This window comes from Phascolarctos cinereus, unplaced genomic scaffold, assembly GCF_003287225.1.
Source record: "Phascolarctos cinereus isolate Bilbo 61053 unplaced genomic scaffold, phaCin_HiC Scaffold_1;HRSCAF=81, whole genome shotgun sequence".
NCBI lineage: Eukaryota > Metazoa > Chordata > Mammalia > Diprotodontia > Phascolarctidae > Phascolarctos > Phascolarctos cinereus.
The window spans coordinates 45,943,270-45,966,508 of NW_027555514.1; the positions used below are offsets into that span (position 1 = coordinate 45,943,270).

Below are 23,239 nucleotides of genomic sequence, written 5' to 3' on the forward strand. Positions count from 1 at the left end.
CAGGGGTGGGGAACCTGCAGCCTCAAGGCCATATGTGGCCTTTGGGGTCCTTGGATGCGGCCTTTTGATAGAGTCCAAGTTTTGCAGAACAAAGGGGATTTATTCTGTGAAGTTTGGATTTTGTCAAAGCATCACTAGAGAACCTAGAGGGCCACACATGGCCTTGAGGCCACAAGTTCCCCACCCCTTCGAGTCTACACCAATAGCTCTCAAACTCTCCCCCCCATCTCACAGCACAATATTCAGTATTGCAAATGATGATTCTGGTAAGATTGCAAGAGCACTGGAGATTCGTGGGCACAGTTACTCTTCAATAAGCTCAGTGGCTTTGATCAGTTTTTTTTTCCCCAATTCAAAATGTTTTGTTAGTGTGACATGCAAATTTTTATTTCATAAATATAATGCTTACCATTTGAGAAGCAGTATGGAGAGAGAGAGAGCTGGCATCCAAAGACAGGGAGCCCTGGTTCCAAAGCTTGCCCCTGACATACTAGGAGTGTGCCCCTCGCAAATCCCTAGGCAACACCAAAACTGAGCTGCAGAGAAGGCATTGATCTGCACCAAGAAAGGGAGTTTACCCACAAAGGTGGCTTCCTACTCGAGGGAAGTCACAGATGCAGATAGGGATGTCCTCAACTATTAAAAGGAAGATAACAGCACCTACATCCCTGGGTAGTTGTGAGGGACAATTGAGATGATTTGCAAAGTACTTTGCCTACTGCATGGCACATAGTTGATGCTTAATAAATGCTTGTTCCCTTCTCCCCACCCTTTACCAGAGTACAATTATCCCTTCCACATCATGGGTGTTAAGGGCACAGTATCCCCATGATCTAGAAAAATCCACGTAAAAATGTTGGCCCTCCCTTCATACCAGAAATTATCATGGTATTAAAAGATAGAATGTGTTGATATTAGACGATACTATACATTTCATGCATTTCTGAGATTCAGTGATATATCACAATTGCAAGGGGAAAAGTCACAATGTGGAAGGGATAACTGTGTGTGTGAGGGTTAAGTGGAATGTGTTAAACCAATTTTTATCTGCAACAGCAGCCAAAAGTCTACAGAATTGCTGCCACCTCATGGCATACCATTAAAGAATGGCACTATTACCATTCTGCCTCTTCTAATCATCTCTGCCTCTTATGGTTCCTGGAGAACCCTTTGGGGGGGAAAAAAAAAGGTTGATGGTGAAAGCCATGTTTGGGAGCAAGAACCTGGATTTTCATGAGTTCAGTTGGCACCTAGTCCCAATTTATCTGTTATACAAGAGGGTGCTTGGACCCCAGCCCTAGGACCATATTTCTCCCCAACCCAAAGACCCTCTCTGTGGCAATAACTCATAAGTAGGCCACAGTGAGGCAAACTCTCTCCCTGTGACAAAAACAAGCTGACCTCTGTAGAATTTTCCTTGTATGAAATGGACTACTGTGTACCGATTCCCATAGCTACTGTACACAATTCAGGTCAAGCTATAGACATCAACTCCCAAGGCTATCTTGTTACAGATGTACAGACATACTGACTCCTTAAAACTCCCCACAGGCCATGCCAGTAGTGAATGATGCCTGTGCCCAAGGTACATAACCTGTATGCTCATCACCTAATTAGCATACTTGGCACACCATTAACTGAACTTTTCCTATGCCTTTTACTATGCCTGTTAGGTTGTAAGTTCCCTAAAGGAGCTCTGCCTGCTGTATAAGTGTCACAAAATTTTGCCACTTGACAGGAAGACTGCTCAAGCATGTGAATTCTTTCCAGACAACTCCATCCTGAACCTCAGTATTTTGGGGTCTCTGTAAGCCCAAATCACATCAGTACTATATCAATATCCTGACCTTCTTGGATCTTAAGTCAGGGTCATCAAAATGTAAGAGGAGAAACCGATGTGATTTGCTGGTAACACTGGGTTACCTCCAGAGAAAAGAAACAAAGGAAGCTTCTCTCCATTTATCAGGAGGTTCAGAAGCTTGCTTTGATCTACATTTTATCTCCCCGCAAAGAGCTGTCAGATTTAGAGACCTGAAGACAGAGTTGCCAATGCTGTAAAATTCACTCCCTATCCATTTTGTAGGCAATTGCAGCCATTCCCAAGAAAGACTCCTGTTTTCAAGTGCTTTTTGAGACACCCAAGGACACCTTCCTCTGCCTTTATAATGACCTAAAAAAAAAAATAAAACAACAACCTAAAAGTGGAGTTGTCAGTGGGGCTTGGTATTTAGTACATCCTTGCTCTTCTGATTCAGAAGAGCAGTGATACCATAAAAATACCACTAAAATAGGTCCTACCAAAGTGCTTACATTGGAAGTTTACATGCATCATCTCATTTAGGCTTCACAAGAATGTGAGGTAATAGGTACTAACTATTTTGTAGAGAAGAAAACTGGAGCTCAGGGTCTCAAATTTCACAGTGTGCTTCAATCTGAAACAGTCCATTATATCATACATGCCCAGTGGCACAAGGCTTTCCGAGCTTCTTAAGCCCCCATGGCCCACAGTTTAAGAAGTGCTGAAGGGGTCAGGAGTGGAAAAAAATTCAAGAAGCCCTGGCTTAGACCAGGGGACATCAACTCACTTCTTAAGTTCAATGAAATCTGATCAAAGTCATTTTGAAATATTTTTCCGCCAATATTAACTGAATGTCCCCAGGGCTCTTTAGGTACCAAGGCTTCTTCCATTTATCAGAATGGTATCATACCCTCACCTTCAGGTGCTCTGCCCAAAGGAATGTAAACTAGATTTCTTAAGAACCACGCCTTAAAAAACACAAGTCATTCTGGCTCTCATTTATTGGCCAGCAATAGGTCCCTGACCAAGGGCTAACTTGGGCATTGTTTGGGCCCCTATTGCTCAATAGCAATTGTTTCTATTTTGGCCTGAAACAGAAGGTCTACCCCTCCCAGATTGTTGGAGTTTGGGGTTTGTTTTTTTTCTCCACTAGGTAAAGGAGGCCATTCTTTGCCTCATTTCTTACCTAGCCTTAAACACTGAATAGATGTTGCCTCAGTTAAACTAAGGCCTGAGAAAGACCTTAGCTCAAAAAGTCCCACTGCATCTGGGACATTGAGATGGGTATAGTCCTTGTAATATAATACCCATGTGTCCTCCAGCTTTGCCCATTTTGGCTTCAGATACATGATATGCAAGAAAATGAAATGCCATCTCACAGATATCATAGTGTAATACCCACCCACCCCCACTCAATATGTGGTATGAGAAAGGCTATTGGTTAGTACACATTACATAAGATCATACCTACCGATTACTATTTGTATGTGTGAAGAGTGTGGCTGATATCTAAACTATCAAGTCCTTAATCCAGAGCTTGAAGCCTGTTCCCAATTCTCCCAAGCTAAAATCAGACATACCTGACAAGGTCTACTTCAGTCTATGCCTCAAAATCCAACTCTGAATATCATTTGCCTAAAACCATGGTTTATGATGAAACAATAAAGGCTATTAATACCACTCTTGTCAGACTTGATCCAGAACCAGCTATGAAGTAGCATACGTCTATTGTGGAGATGTGTAAAATGGTATGAAAGGTTGGGAGTAGGCAAAATGTTTGTATGGTCTCACCAAAATAAGGTGGCAATATTGTCAAAAGAACATCTTCACTTTTTATCTAGTAATTCAAGTTGTTTCTTTCTGATGACCCAACATGAGTCTATGGATGCCAGCTATCTGATAGGGCTAAACAGCTAAGTAGTTGGGTATCTCATGAGTTGATGAGGGACAGAGAGAGATGTAACTCTCTCTCCCCCTTTCTTTCATTAAACCTGTAACTGAAACTCAGCATTTCCTTCAATAATTTAAAAATATTCTGAGAAGGGGCCCATAGACTTCACCAGCCTGATAAAAGAGGGGCTCCATGACACCCAAAAAGAACGTTTGCGATGATTGAGGCTTTGCCTAGTATTTTGCTGAGTCAGCATGCCCTACAGGCTGCACTAAGTGCTCATTTCCAATAAGCATATTGTCCATGAGTGTTTGCAAAGCACTTTTACACATTTCATTTGATCTTCAAAGCAATTCTGTAAGGGAGGTGCTGTGATTATTCCAGTCTTACAGATGAAGACATGGAGAATGCAGCTTAAGTGAGTTGCTCAGGATCACCCAGCTAATAAGTTGTCTGAAGCAAGATTAGACCCAACTCCAAGTGCAGTACTGTATTCCCAGCACTCCCTTGCTGCTTATGCTCTAAGTTCATCCTACAAATATCATACTGGACATAATGCTTGGATCTTGTTCAGATACAATGATTGACAGGGCTAAGCCCACCAAGATCAAGACTTGCCTCATTTTGAGGCAAACACACCAGCCCTGTACCTCTCTGGTCTCATTCCATGCTCTGGTGATATTCCTAATTTAGAGAATATACCCTTTCCATCTGTTTCTAATGCAGACATGGCAATGTGTTCTCCAAAAGAGACCCTCAACAGCATTATCAGTGTCCTTTTGACATGGAATATAAATTGTGGCTTATGCAATTCATAGATATATTTCCAAGTATAATCAATTTATTAATTAAGCTAGCAAATATTCAATAAATTGAGGTCACTGATCTCTCAGTGACCAACGACTCCAAGGAAACATCCTAGGCTAGTATAAATCCAGGCCTGCATTCCTGACAGACAATTATTGGGACTTCCCCTGACAACTGAAAGATAACCCTGACTGGTGAACATTTAAATGAAAATGTAGTCCGATCTAAATAATTAGAAAAACATCAGTTACTCATGAGTAGGTCGAGCTAATATAAAAATGACAATTCTACCCAAGCTAATTTCCTTATTCGGTGCCATACCAATCAAGCTATCAAATAATTTTATAGAGTTAGAAAAAAACAACAAAATTTATTTGGAATAACAAAAGGTCCAGAATATCAAGGGAACTAATGAAAAGAAATGCAGGGGAAGGTGGCCTAGCCATTCCAGATCTTAAATTGTATTATAAAGCAGCAATCATCGAAACAGCATGGTACGGGCTAAGAAATAGAGTGGTGGATCAGTAAAATAGGTTAAGTATGCAAGAAACAGTAGTCAATGACTATAGTAATCTATTATTTGATAAACTCAAAGACCCCAGCTTTTCGGATAAGAACTCAGTATTTGACAAAAACTACTGGGAAAGCTAGAAAGAGTATGGCAGAAACTAGGCATTGATCAAAATCTCACACCATATACCAAAAATAAAGTCAAAATGGGTTCATGATTTAGATATAAAGGCTGATACTGTAAGCAAACTGGGAGAGCAAGGAATAGTTTGCCTGTCAGATTTATGGCGAACAGAAGAATTCATGACCAAACAAGAGAGAACATTACAAAAAGCAAAATGGATAACTTTGTTCAAAAGCTTTTTAATTAAATGTAATCAGTCAATGCAACCAAGATTAGAAGGAAAATAAAAATTTTTTCCCAATTTTCTACAACCAGTCTCTCTGACAAGGGCCTCATTTCTAAAATATGTAGAAAATTAAGTCAAGTTTATAAGGATACAAGTCATTCCCCAATTGGTAAATGGTCAACAGATATGAACAGACAGTTCTCAGATGAATTAAAGCCATCTACAGTCATATGAAAAAATGCTCTAAATCACTATTGATTAGAGAAATGCAAATCAAAACAACTGAGGTACCACATCACACCTATCAGGTTGGCCAAGATGACAAAACAAGAAAATGATAAATGTTGAAGATGTGGGGAAAATTCTAACACTAATGCATTGTTGGTGGAGTTGTGAAATGATCCAGCCATTGTGGACAGCAATTTGGAACCATGCCCAAAGAGCTGTAAAAATGTGCATGCGGTTTGACCCAACAATAGCATTTCTAGGGCTATATCCCAGAGAAATCATACAAATGGGAGAAGGACCTACATGTACAAAAATATTTATAGCAGCTCTTTTTGTGGTGGCAAAGAATTGAAAATTGAGAGGATGCCCATCAACTGGACAATGGCTGAACAGGTTGTGGTATATGAATGTAATGGAATACTATTGTGCTTAAGAAATGATGAGCAAACAGACTTCAGAAAAACCTGGAAAGACTCATATTGTCTGATGTGGAGTGAAATAAGCAGAACCAAGGGAACGAGTTGTACATAGTAACAGCCACATTGTATGATGACTAATGTTGACAGATCCTTTTACTGCTGAGAAGGGGTCAGTCTAAGACATCTTCAAAGGCCTCATGATGGAAAATGCTATCCACATACCAAGAAGGAACTATGGGGCTTGAATGCAGCTCAAAGCATACTATTAGCTTTTTTTTTCTTCTGTTGTGTTTTGTTTCCTTTCTGGTGGTTCCTCCTATTGGTTCTAATTCTTACAACATCACTAATGTGAAAACATGTTGAATAGGAATGTATATGTAGAGCCTTTATCAGATTATGTGCCGTCTTGGGGAGGAAGGTAGAGAGGGAGAGAGAAAAATTCAAAACTCAAGTCTATGGAAGTGATTGTTGATAACTCAAAATAAATAAAAATAAAATTAAGATGTGAGCTAAGAGCTCTCAACTCTTCCTGATTACTTCATCATTGGGAAAGGGGGGGGAAGGGTTGTTAATTAAGGAACAAGGCCTGGTCATAAGATTCAGTAGTCTCCAACAATCTGGAGAAGGAAAACCAACCTACTCAGGATCTCTCTGGCTTAGTTTCTCCTTTGTAGGCCAGGTCACCCTAACTTTGATTAGAAATCAAGGATATAAGGAGTTGCCTTCTTAGTAGCATAGACAAGCTCAGGGTGGTTTTTGTTTATGGAATAAAAAAAATTGAGGGTCCTTGTCCAGACAGATGCCTTGGGGGCTGGGAGTTATTGCATTCCTCAGCTAGGGAAGAGGTCTGAGTTAACAGATGGAGGTTTGAACAGAAAAAGGAATGATACTGGTTAATATTAATCATCAAATGATATACCATTAAAATTGAAGCTAGTACATCTTGCTTTAATGGCAGGTTCTCAATAAGCTTCCACGATGGTTTTGGGGGTTTCATTTTGTTCCCTGTAAGATAAAGGTATCAGACTAGTTGGTTTCTGTGTGAGGTCTATGATGATCCAATGTGGTTTAGTAAGGGTGGGCCTAGATAGAATGCCAACTTTCAGAAGTAGAATAATTCTCATAGAACTAGGGCCAAAATAGGAAGTTGTCAACTAGGAAATCAGTAGCAAAGGAAAGGTTCAGTAAGCATCAAAACAGGCAGGAGGCAAAGTGCTTCCTCTGATAAACTGGCCATAGTGACCATTCTTTAAGGCAGTTATGTCCCCACTCACCCCTTCAGCTCAATGAACCGCTATCAGCAGTACCTCCCAATCTCTCCTTTAGGAGATACTTGTGTCATGGTTAGTAGCAGAGAATGTCCTGTGTGGCAAAAACCATCCCAGAAGCTCCTTGTTGTCCAGTCGTTTCCATAGTGTCCAACTCTGTGACTCCATTTGGGGTTTTCTTGGCAGAGCTACTACTGGTTTGCCATTTCTTCTCCAACTTATTTACTAATGAGGAAACTGAGGCAAACAGGGTGAAGTGACTTGTCCAGAGTCACACAGCTAATAACTGTCTGAGGCCAGATTTGAACTCAGGAAGATGAGTCTGATTCCAAGCCCAAGGCTCTATCCACTGCAATACCTAGCTGCCTAGAAACAATATTTAGAACTAAAATTAACATGTTTGCAAAGAAGCAATACAATCTGAGGTTTTAATCTCTAAGCAATATATAAAATATTAGGGTACTCTTAAATAGAAATTCTACCAATTCCAGCCCCTGTACTGTATCCCATCCACCTGCACTTGAGACCACTTGTGGGCAATTTCATGGTCTCCATAATAATGTTTCCCTTCTAAGTATTTAGATCTCACGTGTGTCTTAATAAAACCAAATTCAGAGGGAAAGATTTCTACTATCTCGTTAGTTCCACTGAAATTGGGATGGGGTAGGGGAAAAGTAGGGGCCGAAATAAATGTAGTGGCAGAATCCTCCTCACCTCATGCGAGGTGTAAACTCTGAAAAGTTGAGCCCAAACACAATTAGTCAAAGTATAGGAACATCATTTTATCATCTAGCTTGGAGGCCAGTAGCCATTGAAGCCAACCCCTCGTAACAGCTGCATTTATATGTACTGTAAGGTGATCGGTTCAGGTAGTCTCAATCTGGACCTCCCAACAACCCCGTGAGGTACTGTCTCCATTTTAGACATGAAGAAAAGGATTGAGAGGCTTAATGCCTTGTTCAAGGTTCCATCACTCCCAAGTATTGGAGGTGGGATTTGAAGGCACACTTTGACTCCAGAGCCAGCACCCTTCCCAGGGAGCCACACTGTTCTCCAAGATCTTTTTTCCCCCCCACTTACAGTCATGCATTCCTGGTTGTGTACTCGAGCATGGAAATCTTCATGCAAGACAAAAAAAAAAAGTAACTTAATTCCTGAGAGATTAAATTAGCCTGTGTGAGCAGTAACCCTTAGTTACAAAGTGCTTTGCAAACTTTTAAAGGGCCCTCTAAATGCTAGCTAATATTACTATTAGCTCATTTTATCTTTACAGCTCTGGGAGGTTGATACCATTAGTTCTATTTTATGAAGGGATAAATGGATGCAATCAGAGTGACTTACCCAGAGTAATACAGCCAATAAATATCTGTGGGAGGATTTGAATTCAGTCTGACTCTAAACCCAGCCTGATCCCCTGTGCCACCTAGTACTACTAGTCTAGAATCATGAAAACATCAAAACCCACTAGCAAAGCAAATTCACACAAAGCTCCCCATCATTAAAATGGTGCAAGACTAATAACTATTGCTACTAGCAAGAGATAGCAACAGAAGCGTTTTTTGGCAAACGAGCAAGGCTTGACCCCAAGAAGTTCCAGTTTCACTTAGCTAGGTCATGCTGCCTAATAAGAAGTTCCCACTGGCAACAGGTGGGCCTTCTGACAAACGTTAGGGCTCTCTGATGACACAGTAGGGGGCATCCACCAAGTTCATAAATTGGTTCCAAAGTAACCCATAGTTCTTAGGGAAATGAAAAATATTCTCAACTTTAAATTTGTTAGTGTGGCTTCAATCCAACGTTCATGGACATATCCTAGAAATAAGAGGAAATGATCTTGCTAATTTTCTTTCAGTTTAATTTACATTCCGACTGACATTGAGCAAAGAGTGGGCATGGAGAAAGGATAAACCCAACCTTGGGTGCCAAACTTGGAAGGTGTAAAGCTAGCCATTACGGCATATGTAATTATGTTGTTTAGTCACTTCAGTCACATGCAACTCTTTGTGGCCCTATTTGGGGTTTTTATGGTGAAGATACCAGAGTGGTTTTGCCATTTTCTTCTCTAGCCCATTTTACAGGTGAGAAACTGAGGTAAACAGGATCTTAAGTGACTTTCCAAGGTTCACACAGCTAGTAAATGTCCGAGGTCGTATTTGAACTCGGGTCTTCTTGACTCCAGGCCAAGTGCTCTATCGACCCTGTAACCTAGCTGCCCCACCATAGCCATTTTACATATGAAGAAACTGAGTAAAACAGAGGTTGAGCAACTTGCCTAGGGTCACATGGTTTGAAAGTGTCCTAGGCCAGATTTGAACTCAGGAAGATGAGTCTTCCTGACTCCAGGCCCAGCACTCTCTCTGCTTTGCCACCTAGCTGCCTCATATGTAATTATAGCTATTAATAGTAATTACCATTAAAATACTCATTGCCACCAGAAGTTTTTGGTTTTGAGAAAAAGGAAAATTCCTGGAATTATGAAAAATCCAGTTGGAGCTTTTTTCTATGACTTGTACTCTCTCCTCAGCCATTTCTCAACAAAGGTTGGACATGTTCCAGGGAACCCTCTCACACAGATCATTTAATTGTATTAAGTCACTCTACTATATGGCAGACTCAGTCATCTTCTTTCACAAGATAATAGGTGTATGAACATTCATCAATTTCAAAATATTTTTATTCATGACCCTCGGGTTTTGAAGTTTCAACCCATGTGTAAGGGATACAACTTAAACAGCTTGCAGATGTCTGTTTATGCACCAGTCAATTCCAAAATTTTACTATCACATGCACTAATCTACCACATAGCCAAACAGCTACCAAAACTCCCTCCAGTAAAATGGAATTTAACACCTACCTTCAGGATTAAGGGCATCAATTGAAATATTCTCTAAACTCTAAAGCAATAAATCATCTGAAATGTGTCTATAACCAGGCATTTAGCATTCTGTAGAAATTAGGTGCAGTATTTCCAGTAGTGAGCTTTCATATAGCACTTGAGCTTTGCAAATCTGCATAGATGATCTCATTTGATCCTCACAACAACCCCATGTGAGGGAGGGAGGTTCTATTATCTCCATTTTACAGATAAGAAAACAATCTGAGAAGTTAAGCGATTTGTCCAAGGTCATACCTAGTAGGTAGATCCAAAGCTGGATTTGAATAAAATCTTTCCTACTCCAAGTCAAGTGATCCTTCCACTACACTACCTAGCTGTCTCAAATTAACTGATTTTCATGTGCCATGTGACAAGCTAAGTCATCTAAAAATGTAGCTGAAACTAGGATATATTGAAGGGAGTGGGGAATTCAGAATGACTCTGGCCTCAACAGAAAGCATTATAAAGCAACAATAACTCTGGTCTACTAAGAATGCAGCAAACAGTGTTTCAGCTCTTTACTCTGTCTATAACACATTTCAGCATAGAAAACTACCAAAAATAGTTCACTTAAAAAAAAATCCCCTTCAGTCCATCAGGAAGAAGGAAAGGATCTTTGAGTAAGTTTCTCTAACAAACTTTTCCCTACTTAGTCTCCTGTCCCAGGGATATTATCTGTCAGAAGGTTATGGGTGTTCACATTTCAGTTCCAGCTTCCGGCCAGAAGCTTCCAGCTTCTGTACTTCTGGGTTTTCAGTTAAATAACATCTATCCCTTTGCCTGCTCCAACTGAGCAATCTCTTGGGGTTTTATTTTTAGCAATTGGGGTTAAGTGACTTGTCCAGGGTCACACAGCTAGTGTCAAGTGTTTGGTCTGAGGCTGGATTTGAACTCAGGTCCTCTTGACTTCAGAGCCAGTGCTCTATCCACTGTGCCACCTAGCAGCCCCACCTCTTGGGTTTTAAGACCAAATTCTTCATGCCTCAGCTGGGGGCTGTGATCTGCTCATTAAAATTAAAGAGGTCTCCCAAGAAATGGAAGTGACCCTAAAGATGTTTAGCCTGTGTCTGTTACTCATCCACCAGATCCACCAGAACTAATTTAGATCCTACAATCTATTGGAGAAGTTATACCAACTCCAAAATACTGGAGGAGTTCAGAAGTGAGACATTTATATAAAAGAAGGTGTATGGAACAATCTTTTTCTGTTTTAAGAACTTTGTATCTGTCCTATACATTTGACTATTTTAAAAAGTAGGTTTTGATATAATTGCTCGCAACTTGCCAATGCTTTAATACTCTTTTTAAAGTTACTTTCCCCCCCCCAATTATGCATCTCTCACTTCTTCACTGAAAAGACACAAAAATTTTGTTTTGCTCAACCATGTTCATGTTACAAATTCTCACATTAGTCGAGTCCAAAAGCATCTCATCCTACAAATTTATCTATTACCTCTGATAACATATGGTAAGAATTCTACACTGGTTCTCCATTGTGGTTGATTGTTGTGTTTCAGAATTCTTAATGATTTCAGAATTGTTCATTACAATGTTGATACTCTGACTTCTGCTCGCTTTCCTGTGTGTCAATTCATGTGTCTTCCTGGGTTTCTCTGAAAGTTTCTCGATTTTCTAGCACAATAGTATTCCATTGCATTTACATATCATGATTTGTTCAGCCATTCTCCAATCAATGGCCACCCTTTCATTTCCAATTCTTCAACAGTACAAATAGATCTACAAAAGTTTTTGTAGGTCTTCCCCTTTATCCTTTGATATTTGTTATGTCATAGCATTATTGCTGGGTCGGAGGGCATGCACAACCGAGTACTTTTGGGCATCGTTCTGAATTGCTTTTCCAGAATGGCTAGACCAGTACGCAGCTCTACCAACAATCCCTCAGCGTGGTCATTTTCCCATCTTCCTTTCTTATTGACTACTAATATGCTAGGTGTGGAACCTCAGTGGATCTGACCACTTTTGCAAAAGTAAAAAGATTAGTTTACTCCCACTGTATTCTAGAAAGAATGAAGGAGTAAAGCTGCAAGAGCTGAGGTTTCTCCATAATTAAGACAGTACAGAACTCTGAGAAAAGAGACAAATGTTTAAAACAAAATCCGAGACAGAAAGCCAAGAACCATCTTGTCCGGTCCTCGAGACTCTACCCTATCTTGCCTCAGCTCGTCTCCCTTGTTCACCCCACAGACTTGCTTGGACATGTGCCCTGCCCCTCCTTCCCTACTCTAGGCTTCTCAGAAGGCAGCTCATTGGCTAACCCCAAGTGAGCCAAGAGTGCTTTGGTAATGGCTCCCAACTGCTCCATTTGGAGACTATTGGCCATAGAATTACAGATCTTAAAGGAAAATACCTTAAAGATGATCTTGGTCAGCTTCTGAAGGACTTCTTTCTCTCTTTTGTCATGAGACCACCACTGGATAAAGTCACACAACCATGACCACTATTTCCACTATATTCATTCTCCCTAGTCTCAAGTGGGCACTCACTGATGCACAACAATCCTTTTCCTCTTCGGATTCAATTTGTGCTGCTCTGCCCACTCATGAAATTCTGGCCAGTGGGTCTAAGGAAAAGCTACCAGAAACAACCAGATGGTACAGCAGGAACCAGTTTTTTATTTCAAGAGGTATACATGAGTGAACTTATTGATTCAGTCATTATTTTATCTTCTATGTAGCTATATGGAAAAAGAAAAAGATAATGTCTTCCCATCCTGAGCACAACTTCCTATAGTTATGCATCCCTATGAAACTCCCCCCCACTTCTGCTTGGTTTCTACCCATTTTTTTCCAGTCATTCCTACCTTTCCTTGGCATTAATGGGGGGTAGAGGAGCTAGATTTTGCTTCTGCAATGGCATCTTCATTGCTTCATAATTCATCTGCCAGCAAGACTGGATCATATGGGCACTACAAAAGATTAATTCTGGGTCCAATCCTTCAAGGATCCAAAAAGCTTGCAATTTCAGGAAGAGTCAGAAGATGCTCCAGGGTCTGGCCACTCAAATAGCTCATCTGCTACTGGGCCTCTGCCTACCCCAGCAGCCTTGTTTCGACTGAGTCAGCAACACCTTCCTGTCAGTAGCCTGGACATTCTGCTCTGGGACTAAGAGGGAAAGGCTCTCAAGCCCATTCCAATTCATGAGCAAGTGTAGAGAAAGGGACACCCTTCCCATAGTTTAACTCATTGTTCCAAATCACTTCTCTCACCCCTTTGCAATTATATTTCCTCACACCTTACTGAGAAGAGGGAGGCTCTCTGGCCTGAACTCTTTCCTCTCCTACTCCCCCCCCAAAAAAAAAAATCCCTTGATTCATTTTGATTCAACCTTACCTTTGCCCCAGACAGATCATTTCTTCAAGGCTAATTCCTCTCTGCTTGTGTCCTAAATCCCACCCTTTCCCCCCTACCCCAAATTCCCTCCACAATAATTCCCTCCATTGGCTCCTTCCCTATAACCTACAAATATGCCCAGGTCACCCCTAATCTTCATTTTAAGAAAAAGCTATCTGCCCTCTCAAGTTATCTTTTTTTTATTGTTAATCTCCTAGAAAGGAGTGTGTTCTGTCTGCTTCATCTCCCGTTCCTTTATGAAAAATTTAAATTTCTGACATTTCCCAATGACTACATCTATACACAAAATCTTTGTTTTCACTAAAAGTAGATAAACTCATGAACATGTCTGGTTTCATTCGAATCTCATTCTGTACCTATACAGGCTACTGCCAAGTGGGAAGACACCTATCACTCCCTACAATCCTCTGAGGTCAAGGTTGTTTATTGCACAGATTCGTTTTTCCTCATGGTTTTCATTTATATCAATTTTTCTGGATCATGTATTTTTCTTCCGTTTGAATGTAAACTCCTTGAGTGACTCATCATGTTTGTTTGGTATTCCTGTGGCTTTGACTACATAGTTAACAACAATTAACAAAATTATTTGTTACAATTTCATTCTTAATTTCCCCTCCCCATTATTATCATTTGTTCCTCCAGATAATATGTAGTATCAAACAACATAATGAAATTTAACTCCTTAATAGTTTGATCTGGTGCTAAATCAATAAAAGTGACAATACTTGAATTTATGACCAATATGGTCCCACCAAGAACAATGAATCTCATCCCAATGATTTATATCTGTAGGAGATTTTTTTTAAAGAGTTATACTCCCAAGTCCTGTGTACATCTTGGACTGTTTTATATCATACTCATTTTTTTTTCAGTGGATCTCTGGGGTTCTTTGAGAATACTAATTCAAGAATTTAAAGTTTGGCTCCTGACTTCATCTTACTATAATTGCCCTAAAGTTAACCTTGACCTTTATCAATTCTTGCCCTCTTGGTTTATTGGTCAATGGCCATCTGTCTTCCTTTCTCCTAGATATTTTATTCTCATTTGGTTTGTGATGCTGTGCTCTTCCAACCCTACCATTTCTATGTATGCAATGTCAAAGTAAGTAACTTTCATCCCTTGGTCTCAGTTTTATCTAAGATAAGATGTCTGGACTACATTCCTTCCATCTTTCCAGCTATCATCCTGTTCTCCTACAAAGCTATTCCTTTCTAGACTCTCAACCCACCTTTTGGTGCTTTGCATTTTATATTCTCTTCCTTTATAAACTAACTAGCTCCCATGGATTCATTCACTTCTCCCTTTATTATCAAATCTATATAATCACTCCTCATTACTTTTCTGAATGACAATTCAGCACCAGTCTGTTGGACCTTTCCATCTTGTCCTCTCATTTACTTATGTATAAACAACATCTCAAACCCACCCCCAATTTTCCTCCAATATTTTCTACTTCTATTGAGAAAATCTTCTCCCAGTCAGACAAGTTCACTAACTTCTGCCCATGTCCCATGTGGTCAATTGTCAATAGAAGATTTGACAAGTGTAAGCTTTGCTGCTCGATAGCCATCACTTTGGTTCAGGCCCTCCTGTCTCTTCTGGACAGGGCTTCCTGCTTTCTCCTCTGTCTCCTCCCCAATGCATCTTCAGAACCACTGTCAAAATAATCTTTGAGCATGGACACTTACTCAAAAGCTTTTGCTCTTCAAAATCATACCACTGTTAGTGCCATACACAGGCGTGTGCTGGAGCTAGCTTGAATCAGCTCACAAGTCAATTGTTAAATTTTCAGTGTGAGTTTTTCTACTTCAGAAGTCAAAAATGCTAAAAATCAGGGCTTGATTTGTTAGACTTAAAGTCATGGAGAAAAAGTTAAGAATGCAGACAACTTAAGTGATAAGTACCTTTTTTTTCTTTCCAGAGAGCTGGTTATTAAAATGCTTACCAGCATGCCTCTGACTATACTCTAAAGAGATCAGAGAGAAAAGAAAAGGAAGAAATGGGAAACAAACGAGGTACTCTTTAATTGGGGAATGATTGAACAAGCTGTGGTGGTATGTGAATCTATTTAAATGCCACAATATTCTGTTAAAGACAGAAAGTGAAATTTCAGAGAAACCTGGGAAGATTTACATTAACAGATGCAGAGGGAAGCAAGCATATTAAGAAAAGCAACTTTGAAATACTTAAGAACTCTGATCAACGCAATGACCAACCACAATTCCAGAAGTCAGAAGCAGCATATTATCCACCTCTTTTACAGAAAAGGTGATAGATTAAGGATACAAAAAGCAAAAACCCCATGAAGTTTTGGTCATGACCAATATGAAAAATCTTGCTTGAGAACATTACAGGGGTGTGGTTTTTCCCCTTATTTTTCCAATGAAAGTGGAAAGCTAGTGATAGAGTTAACAAAGGTAAGAGAATTAAGTTGATTAAAGTCACATGTATACAGTATAGCTTTTTTTTGGTCAAATGTTAATTTAGTACAGTAGTCTCCTTTGTAGCTTTTAATTTGCTGGGCATTCCACAGCACCACTATTGATGTCAATGACATCATGAGGATGCCTGCCATCAATGTTGCAGCCCACAGACTGGGCTGTTCCAAGTATTTCTTTAATGGTTCCAGAAAGGTCTCTTGCCAAGGATCGATCTCACATCTGTCAAACGATGCTGACAATCTCATCGAGAGTGATGTTTCCATTGTGTTTAATATTTTTCTGCTTCTTTCTGTCCAGAGGAGGTTCCTTTAGGGCTTTGATGATCAAGGCTAAAGCAGAAGGCACAACCTCAGTTTGGGCCTGTCTATTCTGAATGGTTAAGTTTCACTGTGATCCTTAGCCCTTTCCAGTCACCATTGCTTTGACAACGTCATCACCAACCTTTTTGGGAGACAAACCCAAGGGACCAATTTTGGGGGCCAGAGCTGACACGGCACCAACTTCACCACCAGTGTACCTTAAAAACACGACTTTAATTTCATGAGGGTCAAACTTGGGAGGCATGGTGGGCGACGAAGGTGGAGGCTTAGTGTGGATGCTGTGGGGTGGCTGCCGGTGTAGGATGAACCCAGATTCAGGACGACCGAAAAAGGTTGCACCTTCACCACCACAAACAGGAAGCCAAAAGCCATACAGTATAACTTTCTAAATTGAGTTTATTTCTTCAGAGTGAACTGCTAATAGAATAACTGTTCCATGTATAAGGTTTTTTTTCTATTTTACTTCCTACATAGAAATGCTCATTTAACTAGTGATTAAGTCCAAATTTAAAATAGTCTTGTCCCCTTTTTACCCCTAAGCTAACAGAACCTATACAGTTAGGTATTTAAATGCCTGACTCCACCTTTCTCCCCCTCCCAAACTTCTATTGCTTCCCTTTCACACACTGTTCCAGAAAAGCTGGAGTTATTTGCTGCTCCCTCCCCACCTTCCCCCCCCCAAAAAAAATTGATGCTCATTTCCTGCCTGCACGTATTTGGGTAAATGAGTCATCTTACCTGGATCTTCCTTCAAGACTCAGTTTAATGCCCACTTGCATCACTTCCCAGACTACCCCCTACAACCCCAAGTAGATCCAGTTTAGAGATTCAGAGGCTAGGTAGTGACAAGGAGGGTTAGCAAGTAGGGCCAGAGAAGCCAAGCAGGTTGTGACAAGGTCTTCAGGGCTCTTCTTTCTCCTCCCTACCTCCCTAGTAACTACTTTGGATGGCAGAGGTAGAATGGCAAACAGCCCCTCTGGGGCATCTACTCTTTCAGTATAGCTTCAGAGAAGGATAAATGGTGTTCTGGTCTAGAGAGCAGCAAAGAACAAAGAACATAAGAAAGATGAGCCATCCTGGAATGGTGGCGTTTTCTGGTCGAGTCTTGTTTTATAGAACATTCATTCTATGTTTCAGTCATTAATAGCACATGTCATTGGTGACACCTCTTTGAATGTAGATATCTGCTTCCATCCAGAGGATATATCCTCACCTCTATCTTTAGTGCTTTCTGGATACTCTGTGCTCTGGTGGTTCTATGATATTGCTATATACCATCCATCTCCAAAACACCAAACTTGGTAATTTGAAGTATCTGAAATGGCTAAAGCATCTACATCACTGACATGCCCATCAATCTCTTGACACAGGCTTTATTCCTGATCTGGAGGATGTTGAGTGCATTCCTTCCCCATCACTCTTGGGACAGTCTCCTGCTCCCTTCTCTACTTGCATTGTTGCATGGGGTATTGGTGGTTCAGCCTGGAAACCATGCCTGTAGTAGCATCCAGAATGAAAAGTAAATGAAAAGTAAGCAAGTTTGAGGTAAGATTGGATCAAATAGGTTCAAGGTTGGAGGACAAATTACAGGGACAAAATTAAGCAGGCCTTAGACCTTAGTACCTAAATGTGAATGAATAGGGGACATGAGGGGGTGGGAGAAGGCAGCTCATTTGTTCATCTAAAAAATCAGTGTTACAGAAGTGGGTCATTAAAGGTGTAGAGCAAGGCTACTGGAGAAGACATGCAACTTACTTACATATCCAAGGACACCCCCAAGACAACAGATTTTCTTCTGTACTATGGCATTGCCTCACACAGGAGTGACCCTTTCATTTGAATATATATCTGCTTTGTGATTCTGTCTACCTCTCAGTTAATGTAAGTTAGACTACATTCTCTGCCAAGTGCTTATAATTGAATAAGCTTTTAAAGGATCTGATTCTAAACACTACATGAAAACGGCTTCCTTTGTACTTGGAAGCCTCAAGCACTCAGTTAAGATTGCTTTGTTTCTTTGTAGAAGACAGATTCTCCCCACTCCCAGTAAAATGTAAATTCCAAGGACAGAAATGCTCTGTGTGCCAAGCGTAGCTCAGAAGGTTGTATATACCTGATCAGGATTTATTAAGCCAAATTCCTAAGCTTCAAGCATGTACAGGGTTGGTATAGATCACGAGTGGTCATAGGTCAAGAAAAATGCATGAGTGTGGATAGGGGAGGGAGGTGAGGGGGTTGGAGAAAGAAAAAGAGTGTTTGGCAACTTGGAGCCCTAGCCAATACCCAGCTTCTGCCTACAGGAGCCAGGCAATGTCTGGGCAAAGCAGGAAGGCCACTATTCCCAGGATATGCCTAAAATCCCAAAGCAAAAAGGATATTATTTTGTAGTGCAAGTCCTGGTGTTTTTGCAAAAGGGACATTTGTCCTCATTTGGGAGGAGTAGTGAGAATGCCTGGTCTAAATTACACAGACCTGGCTGGCAACTTACTGGGTCTCTTTATGGGAGACAGCAGTCTGGTTCTACACAAAGCCAGAGTTTAGACAAGCATGAAATCAAAGGCAAAAGTGGCTTTACACTGTCAGCAAGACTAGGACTCAGGCTATTCAAGAGTTCATAGAAATAAGTAAAAATTCCAGGCAACTTCAGTAGCTTGAATTCTCTGCCTTTAACCTCTATCTCTTGGGCCAACTAGGACAAGCTGTCTTTAAAACTAGGCCTGAGGTTGACAATCTTGGCGGGGGGAGGGAAATCAGGAGGGAAGGGAGCAGGAGAGAGCCTTCTAGGCTTTGCCTAGTACAAATACCATGATGAAGTTTGTGATGTTCAGTGACCCTGGGATCTAGGGTGTTAGGTGAAGTATAAGTTGAATAAGGAAGAATATTGTATAATAGTTGTGTTATGAAGGACAGGGACATCTTAATTTGCTCTAAATACTCTACTCAGCATTGCTTACATATCAACTTCTATTGACTTTGCCAAACTAGATGCAGGTAGCAGACTACTACCATTCCTGTGTTTCACCTTTTTTCCTTTGCTTTGCCAATACACACTCCAAGAACTCATTTCCATCTTTCCCAAAGGCTTACCCCCAATTGAGAGCTATCTACCAAAGCTGCTATGGCTTCAAGACCACTTAATACTGGAGTTCTTCCACAATGACAAGGCTACTGAAAAAAAAAATCTGGAAATTCTCAGTATCAGAGGTCAAGGCCATAGAGGCTATGGAGTCCAGCATTTGTTTCAGTTTGCCCACAAAAAGCAAGTGAGTGGGTCCAAGTAAGTGCTAATCCGAAACAGATTCTCTCATCACAAAACAAGCCATCTTCTCTTAAGAGTCTAAGGAGACATCCAAGCCCACAGCATTCTATGCTGATTTCTCATCTAAGTTGGCCACTGCAAAGTTACATCCACATACAACTGAATGGCTAATCTGTATTACTTCTCTATTCAGATGTGATCTAGTACTGTACAGATAGACAGGTTTGATTCCAAGCTTCCCATAAAACAGGGGCTCTTTTTTTTTTTTTTGCAAGGCAGTGGAATGAAGTGACTTGCCCATGGTCACATAGCTAGTAAGTGTTAAGTGTCTGAGGTCACATTTGAACTCAGGTCTTCCTGAATCCAGGGCCAGTGCTCTATCCACTGCACCATCTAGCTGCCCTGCCAATCTTTTTTAATGTCATTTTACCCATGTTAGTGTATGGCAGAAGGACATTGAATACAATGATTTCTATTTTTAGTTTAACATTCACTTCCACAAGATTGAGTTCCAAATTTTCTCCCCATCTCGCCCCACCCCAAGATGGCAAGCATTCTGAATAACCCTTCCCCTAATCTGCCCTCCCCTTCTATCTCTCCCCCTTGTCTTATTTCCTTCCCCTTCTATTTTCCTATAGGATAGGATAGACTCAATACCCTGTTTCCTGTATTTCTTATTTCCCAGTTGCATGTGAAAACAATTTTTTTTAACATGTGTTAAAAAAAACTTTGGGTTCCAAATTTTCTCCCTTCCTCCCTCCCCACCCACCCTCATTGAAAAGGCAAGCAACTCAATACAGGTTATACACGTGTAGTTATGCAAAACACTTCCATAGTAGTCATGTCGTGAAAAAACTAACTATATTTCCCTTCATCCTATTGTTGTACCGAGAAATCAGCACATGAGACCCAGAAGTAATTTAAAATGTGGATTTATTAGCGCGCAGCTGCAAGGGGTATGCACATCCAAATCAAGCAGCTCCGATCAGGGGTTGAGCTAGGGTTTATATGGAAAAGAACATGGGAAAGATGCCAGGAACACTGATGAGGTAATCCAAAGGTGCAGGTGTCTTGGGGGGGCGGGGTATGGATGGGAAAGTACAGGGAGTATACCAGACAGGAAGGGGGATGGATCTTTGGAGTCTGGCAGGAGGAAGAGTCCTTGGGCTGGCCAGGGCACCCCTCTCCCTCTGTCTTGATGAGAGAATGCTCTGCAACAAGAGAAAGCTTTCTCACAACACAGGAACTTACTAAGGAATTGGGAAGCTTCCAGAGATATGATCTGAGGACTGGGGCCTGAGCAGCCCAGATCTGTGTAGCTGTACCAGGGAGAGAGCTAAGGGTCATGCTGAGGCCCATGCATGAATAACTGCCAGGCACAATGTCCTTGGGATGGGGAGGGGTTGTCAGAGACAGTGTTTCTGAGACTAGGGAGAAATTGGGGCACAAGTACAAGCACCAGCACCTGAGTACCCCATCATTACAGGTCAGAGATCACACAAACCAGACTAGGTGTCCTGGTCTCTGGTATAAACATAATTATCTAAAGCAATTATATTGCAAGCTTTCTTATCCATTTGCGTTGGAGGTATGGGCTGTGCTGAGCTATGCAAGAGTACATTTCACTATTGTTTAGATTTAGGAGGAAAGAGGTCTGAGGCAAAATTAAGCAGTAATTTCTGCTTTCCATGGCTTAAAGAGCCCTACTACCTAAATGGTAAAATAATGTTCTGCATTACACTATCCCCCCCCATTTATTCTATTCTCTTTTGAATGGCACAAGGACTGATCACAGGATAAGAGCAAAGGATGGCAGATTGGCAGCTAGAGCATTTCACTAGTACTATTATGATGTCAGGGAAAATTGACAAAGGCCTCCAAGCCTGATACCATCTTGAGTGACACAGGATGGGCAGATAAAGGGTTTGTGATCTGCATTGTTAGAGGGAACTTCTGAATTAAGATTATTAATTTAAGCATTTGAAGTTATATTGCCTAGGAGAAAATTCTTTAGGAGTCACAGCAGCCATTTATGACTAGACATACCATTAAAAAGAAAGAAAGAAAAGAAAAGCCTGTATCAACCAACCACCTAAAAGCTGCATTGGACAAAGGCCTGGTAGATCTTTTTTTTTTTTGCTCAAGTTTTGTATTTCCTGTGACTCCAGACATTGGAAACAATAGACAGTGACCTCATTATGCTACCAAGGCTACCCCCAAACAAGTTTTGGGCTAGGACTAGATCAACATCAGAAGCATATTGGGGCCCTATGAAAGGTTCAATGCTAAAATAACAGAATAAATATGCTGGTCCCACAACAGTTTATGACTCTTAAGGGTATAGATGATTTTACGTCTTCCTTGCACAATAAAAATTGGTCCTGCCTTCTTGCTCCCAAGGAGATATAACTGAATGTCTCCAGTTCCTTCACTTTACAAGAACCTTTGTTTTTCTGAAGTCTTTAGCATATGTATCACAAACTACTTCTCAATATTCTCCAAGCTAGTTTAGGAGACTAAAGAAAAAAGACAGTGTCAATGCCCAGGCATTGTGCCATTTCTTGATACATGCTTGAAAGCCTCTACAACAAGATCTAATAGACGGAGAAGCTGGAATCAGACCTAAAACCCAAGTGGGCAAATGTTGGCATTCCTACAGAGCAAGTTTCCCAGATCAAGCTAAACTACACCAACTTACATATGGGTGGAAGGGACACAAGGAAACTACCATTTAGGGCCTCCCTACAAAAAGCTTAGGATCTTCTCTGGCTTTTAATCATGGCTCTTACCTTTCAATATTCTCAGAGACGGATACCCTTTATCAGCGTACTACCCAGAAGATAATCCAAAATCAGCTTGGGGTAGGCAGATTAAATACCAAAGCCAACTTGGATGAGACACTGGCATGGCAACATCATGGGCTCAATGTTTGAAACTCAAGAAGAAACCTTCCATTTGTGATGGGGGGTGGGAGGGGTGGCAGCATTAACAGGTTCTATAGCTGTTCATGAACAGATGTAGACCAGGTAGAGCTAGGTGGCAAGTCACTTAACCCCAATTGCTAAAAAAAGAAAAAAAAGAAAAAATAAAGAAAAAGAAAAGGGCACAGCCCAGATAAAGCAAGAGAAGAGACCCAGCTGAGGTGCCACCTTTCCATTAGCTGGAAGCTACCAGGTTGGTTACACAGTAGTTGACCCAGTGTGTGGCATGGCCAGTTCAGGATTGACCTGGCATCTTGTCTCTATGTCCAGTACATAGACGTGGGAGGTCATGACTATCACTTTGTAAGCAGGAGTCATTATAAACAGGTTTCTCAGTCAATCAGCCTAGAATGTCTCTGGGTACATTAAAGAGAGCAGTCCACATTAGGTCCATTTGATGGGATTTAAGAATTCTTGATGTTAGAATACCTTTTACAAAAAAAAAAAAAAAGAGAGACTCAGCAGCTGAAATAAGATCGAGCATTCATTACTTGAGTACATCCAACCATATCAAGTCAAATAATGTAAAACTTAAAATCAGAGTTATACAAGTTAACTACAGTAGCACCTTTCGGTTGCTAATAGCAGCTAGCATTCATGTAGCTCTTTAAGGTTTGCACAACTCTTATAGGTTCTCATGCTGACAGCCCTGTTAGCAGCTACCCTGTGAGGTAGGTGCCATTGTTATACCCATTTTTCACATGGGTAAACTGAGGATGAG

At 40.8% G+C, this 23,239-nt stretch overlaps 1 pseudogene; it reads right to left on the reverse strand.

The window, feature by feature from the left end:
* Positions 1–16,019: 16,019 nt before the first annotated feature.
* LOC110208980 (large ribosomal subunit protein uL11 pseudogene) lies at positions 16,020–16,522 on the reverse strand (annotated as a pseudogene).
* Positions 16,523–23,239: the final 6,717 nt, after the last annotated feature.